We start from the raw sequence: 12,458 nt of genomic DNA on the forward strand, positions 1-12,458 counted from the left end.
AGAAAGACCCATATGTACAAAAATGTTTATAGCAGCTCTTTTTGTGGCAGCACAGAATTAGAAATTAAGGGGGTACCCATCAATTGGGGAATGGCTGAACAAGTTGTGGTATATGCATGTTATGGAATACTATGGTCTTCATATTTGCCTGGAGAGGCTTAAAAGAACTGATGCTGAGTGAGAAGAGTAGAACCAGGATAAATTTGTACACAATTACAGACACAATGTATGTGTGATGACAAACTTTGGTAGACTGGACTCTTATCAGCAATGCAGTGATATAAGTCAATCCCAAAAGACTCATAATGGAGAGAAATATGTGCATCCAGAGAAAGAACTAGAAACAACTGAGTTTATATCCAGGTGGAAGCAAAATACCTGATCTTTTTCCTTCTCTTATTTGGTTTTATGTCCTCTTTACCATTTTTCATTCCAGCTGGTACAATCCGTCCTTATAATCTGACTAATGTATAATGTGAAGGTATTTACAGATCCTATACTTGACTATAAGCCACCTTGGTGGGGGGAGGGGAGGGAGGGGGACAAAATGTGAAACTCAAGGGATTGGGGAATTGAATCCTGTAAACTAAAATGAAACAAACAAATTAATGAAAAAAAAATCTCTAAAAAAAAAAGACATGATATTTCTCTTGCATCAACAAGGTGGCCCTGGGGATAGAGTGCTGGGCCTGGAGTTAGGAAAACCTGAGTTCAAATCCAGTCACAGGCACTTACTAGCTATGTGATCCAAATTTTTGACTCAGTTTCCTCAACTATAAAATGGGGATAGTAGAACTTACTTCTTAGGGTTGTAATGAGCATCAAATGAGATAATATTTGATGCTATTTTGGTGCATAGTAGGTGCTATATAAATGCTAACTATTACATAGCTATATAAATGCTAACTATTATGTAGCTAACTATTATGGGTTATGTGACAGCCAAGAATCAGGTACCAGTAAATGGCAGCTATCTGTTTGGTGAAAGCTTTTACTGTATATAAGCATTTCTCCTTGTTGCTCTGGTTAACATTTCCAGTTCTTCCTTGCATGAAAATCCATATTAAATGTCCAACCAAAAGACTCTCAACAATGGCAGCAAAATCTCTTCCCCACTGTAACTTGGCTGGCATGGACACAGGTAGTAAGCATCAGAGACGAGAAATGAACCTGACTTCAGACCTAGTGATCTCCCCACTCTATTGTCCATCCCCAGAAAGTGGCCAACCCACCTTCTATTAAAACACTGACCAAGAATGGCAGGGTCAAGAGAGAAACTTGAAAGAGAAAAATCTTCTCTGAAGCCGGAAGGAAAGAATGCTTTGAAGGTCTCCCCCAAGTCAATCTCCAATCTCTGAATCACCAGGGAGGGGCAGCTAGGTGGTGTACTGGAAAGAGTACTGAATCTAGGGCAAGGAAGACCTGAGTTCAAATCTTGGCCTTGCATACTCACTACTGCATAACCCTGGGCAAGTTACTCAGCTTCTTTTTGCCTCAGTTTCCACATCTGTAAAATAAGGGTAACAATAGAACCCGCCTTCCAGGGTTGTTGTGAAGACCAAGTCAAACAATTTCATAAAGTCCTTAGCACAGTGTCAGATCCATAATAAGCACTATATAAATGTTCTTGTTGTTACTAGGAGAGCTAAAGAATACCTTATCTGTGTAGGAAGTCAAGTTCAGTAAATAAACGCAGTGAGGAGAGAGGGAAAAGACACAAAGAAGGCAGCCAGGTGGGAGCCAATTGCAGAATGAATCTAGAGTCTCCCTGTTGGGTCAGTTCTTGGCAAGGAAATAGGCAATCTCTTGCCATCAAGTCTGATACTTTAGGGACTTTTAAGGTGTTTTGTTCAGTCTAGGATATTTGTGTGGAGGGGAAGGGGATACAAGAAGTGGGGAAAGGGGTTGCATGTGTATATTGTTTCAGTAGATGGTGAATAAATGAATGAAAGTCAGAGGGGATGCAGATGTAGAATAGAATTCGGGATAGAATAGGCCAAAGGGGCCACAATTTTGGAAGGACTTAAGCTAAAGGGCATTTAAGAAAGAGTTACAAGGATGGTGAAAAGCTTGAAGAATCCATTTTATGAGAACTGATCGAAGGAACTCAGGATGTTCCCAGAAAAGAGGAAATTCAGGGGAGACATTTTGAGTATTTTAAGGGCTGACATATGGACAAAGGACTAGACTTTTTTTGTTTGACTGGGGGAAGTGGGACAGGAGGAAAAAACTAGAAGTAATGCATAGACATTTCAGTGAGGCAGATTTAGTCTTAATGTGAGAAAGCAAAAATGATAAAAAACTTCATAACAATTGTTACTGTTTCATTTTCAGTCATGTCTGACTTTTCATGACCCCATGTGGGGTTTTCCTGGCAAAGATACTAGAGTGGTTGGAGGAAACTGAGGCAAACAGGGTTAAGTGACTTGCCCACGGTCACACAATTAGAGTTATGTAAATGTATAATGGACTGCTTTGAGAAGTAGTGGATTCCCCCTCATTAGAAAATTTTAATTGATGGTTGGTTGACCATTCTTTGGGGGTGGAGTGGAAAAGAGAAGTGGATTTTAATAAAAAAAAATACCTGAGTTCAAACCCTATCTTTGACTAAGTCCAAATCCTTACTCCCTGTGTTAACCTTAGCCAAATCACTCAATCTCTATGGACCTCAGTTTTCTCATGTTCAAAATGAAGAAATTGAGTTAAATAAATCATGTCTTTGGTGTCTTATAGTTTTAAATCTGTGATCTAAGTTTACAGCTGGTTTAGACTGGATGGACTTCAAGATGCCCCACACCTCTGAGATTCTATGAAAAGTCATCCATACTAAATCCATGAGATACCAGATATCTAGTCCAAGGAAAGAGAACAAGGAATTTAGAAGCCACGGTTCAAAGCCAAGGTGGGTCCATACTAAATGAACTCAGGAGAATAACACAAAATGATGAGGGTCTACTTTGAGCAATGACAATTCACTCTAGCATGGTGAAAGGGAAAAGAGATACCCTCAGAGCCAGAAAGACCTATGTTCGTCTTCCCTCTGATTCTAGGCAAGTCATTTCACCTTTTGGTTTTCTTATGGCCTAGGTGTCAAACAGGGGGTCCACCACTGTGCAGCTTCAATATTCCATAATGTGGCTTGAACCAGATTAAAATAGAACTGGGAAATATTTAACAAAATAATTGAAAGTACAATAGAATACAAATAATGTTTATATAATGTGGTTAATATAATGTGATTTTCTAAGTCCATATGTGATTATCAGGGATCTTTATATAGGGTTTAGTGAAGCTCATTTCTATTTGTCTCCTCCATTAGACTGCAAATTCCTTTAAGGTAAGAGACTGTCTTTCGACTCTTTTTGTATTCCCATCCCAAAGCACAGTGCCTGGTACATATTTGTTTTTGTTTTTTAGTCATTTTCAGTTGTGTCTGACTCTTTGGGACCTCTTTTGGGATTTTCTTGGCAGAGATACTGGAGTGGTTTGCCATTTCCTTCTCCAGCTCATTTTACAGATGAAGTAACTGAGGCAAACAGGGTTAAGTGAATTGCCCAGGGTCACATAGGTAGTAAGTGTCTGAGACAGGATTTGAATACTGGCATATAGTAGGCACTTAATATATGTGTATTGATTGATTATTTGAATTTGACACCACTGCTCTAGGAAATTCTTTAAAACTGAGTCACAGATAAGATGCTGACCTGCATTGGTAGAGTTTTCTCTTCTAGGAGAAATGCTAACAAGCCACTGAAATTGCAGGTCTCAGTCCTCTCCCTTAAAGAATCAACCTGAGTCATAACTAAGTGGTGCAGTGAATAGAGCACAGGCTCTGGAGTCAGGAGTGACTCCAAATCTGGCCTCAGACACTTGACACACTTACTAGCTGTGTGACCTTGGGCAAGTCACTTAACCCCAATTGCCCTGCCCTCCCCCCTCCAAAAAGAAAAAAAAAATCATCCTGAGATAGGTCGTGGTTTTTTTTTAATTAAAAAATTTTTAACCCCAGTACAATAGCCTTGTCTTCCTCCACAAACTTAACTAAAGGCTTCAAAACTATGAGCTCACAAACTTCACATGTAAGCAGACTGAGAACTCATAAACGTGTGATTTGAAAAGAAAAGGCTGTTCAATCCCCAAATACCTTCTCTGTTAGCCAGGGGTGAGGTTCTGGAAAGGACACCAGGACGCTGCTATCTCCAAGTGCATCCCTTAAAAAGTTATTACCCCTGGGGAGGGTAATACCTTTCTTTATTCAATAAAAACTTATGAGATGCCCATTGTTTACCACAGGGCTAGGTAAGCACTGGAGCTATAAAGAAGAGCAGGCCCAAATCTGGGCAAAGTATCAGAATATTTTACTTAATTATAACACTCGGAGAGAAAATCAGTTTCATGATATCATAGCATCATAGTTTAAAATTGGAAGGGACCTTAGAGGCCATCTAGTCAAACTCTTGTCATATTAAATATGAGCAACATTCAATGACTTGTCCAGGATCACACAGTCAGTACATGTCTGAGTCAGGATCTTAACTCAGGTATTCATGACTCTAAACCCAGTATTTTAACCACTGTATCTATCACATAGCAAAGTACTGAGGGGATGGAAGTCTTGTTAAATAAGAAGAAGTGAAGAAGAGGGACAATTTTTAAGTATAACCCAATGGGAGTCTTTGGATAACCAGGGATAGCACAAAAACATGGTATTTTAGGAAGAGGTGAAATGTTGACTGTATGGGAAACCAGCCAGGGCACCAAAAACCCAGCTTCAGTCACTTTCTGACCATTGGCTTTATGATTTAGATCTGGAAAGGGTCACAAAAATCACTTAGTCTGACCCCACCACTGATTTAAAAGAGAGAAAGGTGAGGTCCAGAGAAGAGGAGGTACTTGTACAAGGTCACAGTGGTTAATTAATGTTGGAGTTATGATTAGAACCCAGCCCTTCTCCTTCCTAGTTCAAAATTCTCTCCATCACACTGTATAAACACTCTGCTAAAGGGAACACTTTACCTATGACAATATGATTGTCTCACATAGACACCTTCCAGACTGGAAATGCCATTTCAATACATGATTGCTAGAATTGTAGGTCTCTAGGCTCTCATGAGGCCATTGGGAGCCAGAACAGTTTTCCAACGTAGAATTTTAGGGAGATTTGTGCAAACATTCTTTTATGCCATTATAGTAGGTTACTGATATAGGCATTCAACAGCAATAATTGCTGTGTTGTGATCTGAAAAAGGTTATTTGCATCTTTTGAAAGCAGCTGGGACAGCAACACAAATTTCTAGTGTCAAAGGCCCAACACCCTATTGTTTGGTATGACTGCAAATAGGAAGATTTTAACTATAGAACCACAGTAATAAGAAGAATGGGACTGCTTTCAAGTGAAGAGCTTTAATCTCTTCTCTAGGAAATTCTAGCAGGTCTGTTTTGTTTTAAATGATGGTGACAAATTTGATTAGTGATCCAATAGCATCCCACCCTGTGTGCTGGACAGCTCCAGCAGAAATAGCATTCAGTGCCTTCCCAAAATGTAGATATGATACTTTCACTCTGGGAACCATTAACTCTAACACAATGGGGCTGTGGTTTAGTTCACAAATGGAAGAACATTCTAGTCACTGGGATTTAAAAAAAAATCTGTTCTGGTCTACAGCTTTCTGTGTTTCTGGCCTGGTGCAGGAATAATAACCATAGTTAAGAGCTCTTTGGAACTTTATAATTTGCAGAGCACTTTACACACATCATTTCATTTGTTCTCATAACTAAGTTAGGGGGTAGGAAGTAGAAGTATTTTTGCTCCATTTTTAGATTAAGGAAACTGAGACTTAGGGAAGAGAAATAGCTTATCCATGTCTACAAAATTAGCAAATAATTGAGGAGAGATGGTACACCCACAAGTAAATAAATTATAAGATAGGAAAAATCATTTCTGTCATTTGGTTTGGACCTTGAAAGATAGGCTAATCAATCAAATAATCAAAAAGCATTAATTGATCCCTTACTACATGCCAGGCACAGTGTTAAGTGCTGGGCATATAAAGAAAAAAGAGAAACAAAAAGTTTTCAAGGAGTTTACATTGTAATGGGGGGTATAAAATACACATAAATCAGTTCATATAAGCCCATAGAAGCTAAACTTCACATTAGCAGTTTGGGGCAAAATGGGGATAGTGTAAAGAAAAACTAAGTTTTTTTTACTCTCTTTTGGATCTTCCCCTCTTTTTCCTATTTTCAATATCACCATTCCCAACTTGGTATTTAGTATCTCATATCTGTGGTGTTATAATATGTTAGTAAGGCATCTTCTTGCCATCAGGTCTTGCACATACCCCTTATAACAAGATGGGTGGATTTGACTTCCCCAAAGTCTTTTCTAATCATCTGCCTGTATTTCAAGCATTAGCAATTCTTTTTGGCCAAGGACTTCCTTATCATCAGTCTGACCACCAGCTGCCTTACCCAAAACTCATCCTGTTCCTTTTTTTAATCAACATAGTTTTCATTTTGAGGAAGTTTTAAAAAAATGTATTTAGTATTTTATTTTTCCCGTTACATGTAAAGACAATTTTTAACATTCGTTTTTAAAACTTTGAGTTTCAAATTCTCTCCCTTCCTACCTTCCCACCCCATCCCTCATTGAGAAGGCAAGCAATTAGATATAGGTTATATCTGTGTAGTCATGCAAAATAATTCCATATTAGTCATATTGTGAAAGAAAACATAGACCAAAATAAAAATCTCAAGAAAAATAGAGTTTTTTTTTTTAAAGTAAGCTTCAATCTGTATTCAGACACCATTAGTTCTTTCTCTGGGGATGGATAGAATTTTTTCATCCTAAATCCTTCAGAGTTTTCTTGGATCATTATATTGCTGAGAATAGCTAAGTCTTCACAGCTGATCATCTTGTAGTATTGCTGTTATTTTATACATAGTACATTTCACTTTGTATCTGCTCATGTAAGTCTTTCCAGGTTTTACTGAGAGCATCCTACTCATCATTTCTTATAGCACAATAGTATTCCATCATAATCACATACCACATTTTGTTCAGTCATTCCCCAATTGATGGGCATCCCTTCAATTTCCACTTCTTTGCCACCAGAAAAGAGCTGCTAGAAATATTTTTGCATATATAGGTCTTTTTTCATTTTTTTAAATTTCTTTTGGGATACAGACCTAGTAGTGGTATTGCTAGGTCAAAGGGTATGCAAGGTTTTATAGCTATTTGGGCATAGTTCCAAATTGCTTTACAGACCGGTTGAGTCAGTTCACAATTCCACCAACAGTGCATTAATGTCTCATTTTTCCCACATCCCCTCTAACATCTGTCATTTTCCTTTTCTGACCTTTTAGCCAATCTCATAGGTATGAGGTAGTATCTAAGAATTGTTTTATTTTGCATTTCTCCAATCAATACAGTTAGAGCATTTTTTAAAATATGGCTATCTAGCTTTGATTACTTCATCTGAAAACTTCATATCTTTTGAAGATTTATCAATTAGGGAATGGCTCTTACCTTTAGAAATTTGACTCAGTTCTCCATATGTTTAAGAAGTGGGGTCTTTATCAGAGAAATTTGCTTTGACATTTTTTTCACAGTTACTATTTCTAACTGTATTTCCCTCCATCCCACTTCTCCTGTTTATTCTATTCTCTCTCTCCTTTTACCCTGTCCCTCCTCAAAAGTGTTTTGCATCTGACTACTCCCTCCCTCAATCTGCCCCCTCTTCTATCATCCTCCCTTTCTCTTATCCCCTTCCCCTCTTACTTTCTTGTATGGTAAGATAGATTTCTATACCCAACTGATTGTGTATGTTATTCCCTCTTTGAGACAATTCTGGTTAAAACTCACTCACTTCTCCTCACCTCACCCCTCTACCCCTCCAGCATAAAATTTTTTCTTGCCTCTTTTATGTGAGATAATTTACCCCAGTCTACCTCTCCCTTTCTCCAAGTACATTCCTCTCTCACCCATTACTTTTATTTTTTAAAATATCATCCCCTTATATTTAACTCACACCTGTGCTGTCTGTCTATATATACACCTTCTAACTGACCCAATAATGAGAAAGTTCTTATGAGTTACAAATAGCATTTTCCCATGTAGAAATGTAAACAGTTTAACCTTGTTAAGTACCTTATGATTTCCATTTCCTTTTTATGCTTCTCTTAAGTCTAGTATTCGAATGCCAAATTTTCTATTCAGCTCTGATATTTTCCTTAAAAGTTTTTGAAAATCCTCTATTTCATTGAATGTTCATTTTCTGCCTGAGGAATTATATTCATCTTTGCTGGTAGATGATTCTTCCTTGTAATCCTAGCTTCTCTGCCCTCTGGAATATCATATTACAAGTCCTTTGATTCTTTAATGTAGAAGCAGCTAAATCTTTTGTTATCCTGATTGTAGCTTCATGATATTTGAATTTCTTTTTTTTCTTTTTAATTATTCGCAGTTTATTAATCATGAAAATATCTACATATACATGAAAAAATAGTAATACAAGTGTATGTTCATTTATTACAACATGTCTTTGGTGGGACAACAACTTGCAAGTGACTAAATTTTTTTTCCACGGTTTTTGGTACATCTTATAGCCAAAGCTTTCTGGTTGCTTCTCTCTAATTTCTGGCTCTCCCCTGTTGTTTCTCATAACTCACATCATCACCATTTTGGAAAATTAGGTCAATATGCGTCATATGGGTCATGGGAAAATACCGGTAGGTCAATAGGGAATCATTCAGGAAGGAGAAAACATAGTAATTTTGGGAGCTCTGTCTAGGTTTCTTTAGGGACTTGAGGTCAAAATGGTCAAGCCTAGAGAGCTGAGGTTTCTATATTCCTCAGTTCAGGATCATCCAACTGCAAAAGCTCATCAAGAGCCAGCTTGGCCATGTTGGATGGAGACTCCTTTTTATTCTGTCCCAGACAGGTTTTATATTGAATGCTATCCATCACAGCACAAAATGCAAAATAAGAACCCATAACATCACCTGCTGTGACAGTTTCCTTAAGGTCAGGTGCACACGCTGCATTTGTACAAACTGATGGAAGGCTGACACTGGATTGATCTCTCCATGTTTGTACTTCATGATGAATTCCTTGGGAATCTCTTTTTGGGTGAAGGACAGTATTTTGATTAGGTAGGACTACTTTGGAAAGCAGTGATTCTGTGATCTGTGTAACCTTAGAAGCTAAACTCAACAGATTGTAATTCTCTGATGCTGAATATCCTGGAGGAGGATTAATTGTTGTTGAAGTAGGGTCAATTGGCAAGTTCTTTGTCAACATCTGAGCAAAGCTAGGAACCTGGGAACTTTGAAACCAATCTTTGTCATGAGATATTTTCTTGGGTCTCAGAGCAGCCACCCTGACTTCTGCCTCCACTGCCTCCTCCAGCTCTTCCGTGGCCCCTGAGACCAGGCCGGAAGGTGGCTTGAAGGAGCTGAATTGTTTATTTTTGGCTGCTTGAAGTTTTTTGACCTGGACCTGGGAACTTTGGAATTTGGGTATAATATTCCTGGAAATTTTCATTTTGGGATCTCTTTTAGGAGGTGATCAGTGAATTCTTTTGATTTCTATTTTACTCTCTGGTTCTGAACTATCAGAGTAGTTTTCCTTGATAATTTCTTGAAAGATGATGTCTAGCTCTCTTTTTTGATCATGGCTTTCAGGTAGTCCAATAATTTTCAAATTATCTCCCCTGGATTTATTTTCTAGGTCAGTTGATTTCCAATTAGACATTTTACATTTTTTCTATTTTTTTTCATTCTTTTGGTTTCTGTGTTATTACTTCTTGATTTCTCAAGGACTCATTAGCTTCCATTTGCACCATTCAAATTTTTAAGGAATTATTTTCTTCGGTGAGTTTCTGTACCTCCTTTTCCATTTGGCTAAGTCTACATTTTAAGGGTTTTTTTCCTTCAGTGAATTTTTGTGCCTCTTTTTCCATTTGATCAATTCTCATTTTTAAGGTATTCTTCTTTTCATTGGCTTTTTACACGTCTTTTACTATTTGGCCTAGTCTGTTTTTTAAGTTGTTATTTTCCTCAGTGTTTTTTGTGTCTCCTTTACCAAGCTGTTGACTCATTTTTCATAATTTTCTTTTATCATTCTCATTTCTCTTCCCAATGTTTCCTCTACCTCTCTTACTTGATTTTCAAAATCCTTTTTGAGCTCTTCCATGGCCTCAGACCAATTCATATTTTTTTTCTGAGATTTTGGATGTAGAAGCTTTGACTTTGTTTTCTTCTTCTGAGTGTGTGTTTTGACTTTCTTTGTCACCACAGTAATTTTCTATGCTTACAGTTTTTTCTGTTGTTTTCTCATTTTCCCAGCCTATTTCTTGACTTCCAGCTCTCTCTCTGTCTCTCTCTGTCTCTCTCTGTCTCTCTCTGTCTCTCTCTCTCTCTCTCTCTCTCTCTCTCTCTCTCTCTCTCTCTCTCTCTGTCTCTCTGTCTCTCTCTTGCTTTTTGGAGAGAGGAAGGCAGGGCAATTGGGGTTAAGTGACTTTCCCAAGGTCACATGGCTAGTAAGTGTTAAGTGTCTGAGGTCAGATTTGAACTCAGGTCCTGACTCCAAGGCCTGTGCTCTATTCACTGTGCCACCTAGCTGCCCCCCAACTCTTTTTTTAAACAGGGCCCTGTTTCCAGGATAGTGGGTGCATTGTCCTAAGCTTCAGGGGTTTTGTGCAGCTGTTTTCAGAGATTAGAGATCTGTAAGTTTTTAGTTCTTCCAAAGTGGTGTTATCTAAGGAAAGGTGTGTTTGCTATTCTCCTGGCCTGTGCTTTGGTCTATGAGCTAGCACTTTTTTCTACCCTGGAAGTGTGAAGAGGGTCACCATTCCACTTTAGCCACAAGCTCTGGCATGCTAATGTTTCTCATTACCTTGGGACTGCTATCCAGGCCTGTGAGCTCTAGCTGGATATGGACAAAGCAAAGGAGCCCTGACTCAGTGTTAGCAAAGAGGCCCTATAATCTCCTTCTGCCCAGTTGTTTGATTCCCCCTTACTGTCTGTGGGCTGAGAATTCCGGAAGCAGCTACTGATTCAGTGGCTCCCAAGGCCTGCTCTTGGTTTGCTGGGGGGTGGGGGGGAGGGAAGGGCAGGGGGGAAGGTGGAGCCTGCACTGGATGGTGCTCCTTTCACTCAGGTGTCACTAACCTTTCTTGCTGACATTCTAAGTTGTTTCTGGCTGGGAAATCATTTTTACCTCATCCTTTTGTGGGTTCTACTGCTCCAGGAATTGTTTTATGGCACTATTTAAAGATGTTTGGAGCAGTCTGGGGGAGGGCTCAGGGGAGTTGTCGCCTTTTCTCTGCCATATTGGCTTGTTTGATCAGTTTAATCAGTCATGTAGAGGATTATTTCCTTGCAATTTCTTCCTTACCTTTATCCTTTTTTCCTTTCCTTCTTGGTGAGTTTTAGCTTTGTATCCCAGAGTTTTCTTGTGATCTAGGTTGAGTTTTAGCCTTATAAGAACTGTTTTGCTGGGATGCATGGCCACATTTCCTCCTTCTTTCCTGAGCTCAAATCCAGTCCCAGACACCTAATAGCTTTGTAACCCTGGGCAAGTCACTTAACCCTGTTTGTCTCAGTTTCTGCATCTGTAAAGTGAGCTGAAGAAGTAAATGACAAAACACTCCAGAATCAATGCCAACAAGACACAAACTGGGGTCACGAAGAGTTGAACACATCTCAAACAGCTGAACAACAACATACCCACATGAACATCTGTGCTCTTAGCTTTGTCGTGCTACACCCACTCAACGCAGGTAATATATTTCCTTCTGTGAGCCTAGAGTGCCTTTCTGATTTTCTGAGTTTTATCGTCCTCAGGCAACTTGGATCTCATTACCTCCTCTCAAACCCATATAAACTGTGGGAGTCTAGGCAAGTCACTCCAAGCCTCAGTTTCCACATCATAAAAATGGGACAGGGATTGGACCTGATGATTTAATGGATCCTTTCCAGTTCTAAATCTAGGATCCTATGACATTTTTTGGATAGAAATGGAATGTACATTGTATTTCTGCCTCAGCTATCTGGAAAGAAAAGAAGCTATAATCTTCCTTCTTTTGTGGAAATGTATATAAATGAAATGTGTCATGCAGTAATTGTTTTACTCAAATGTTACATAGGAATTTAATCTCAACCTGTCTTTAATACTATGTGTGATGATCACAGGAGAGAAGCACCCCATTACTTTTCTTTTTAAAAATTATTTTAAACTTTTTTTTGGAGGGGGGGAAGGCATTGGCAAATTGAACTTAGGTCCTCCTCACTCCAGGGCTGGTGCTCTATTTGCTGTGCCACCTAGCTGCCCCATCCCATTACTTTTCTTTTTTTTTTTTAATAGTTTTTTTCCTTTTTAAAATTTTTTTTTATTTTTTAAATTAATTTGTTTGTTTCCTTTTAGTTTACAGGATTCAATTCCACAATTCCTTGAG

General features: G+C 38.6%; 1 pseudogene; it reads right to left on the reverse strand.

Moving 5' to 3' along the window:
• Window positions 1–8,827: 8,827 nt before the first annotated feature.
• On the reverse strand, window positions 8,828–9,544 carry LOC138175553 (adenosine deaminase domain-containing protein 1 pseudogene; annotated as a pseudogene).
• Window positions 9,545–12,458: the final 2,914 nt, after the last annotated feature.

The sequence above is a fragment of the Petaurus breviceps genome, unplaced genomic scaffold (assembly GCF_028583685.1).
Source record: "Petaurus breviceps papuanus isolate PSGF00001 unplaced genomic scaffold, PetGlider_PUasm1.0 77488, whole genome shotgun sequence".
Classification (NCBI taxonomy): domain Eukaryota; kingdom Metazoa; phylum Chordata; class Mammalia; order Diprotodontia; family Petauridae; genus Petaurus; species Petaurus breviceps.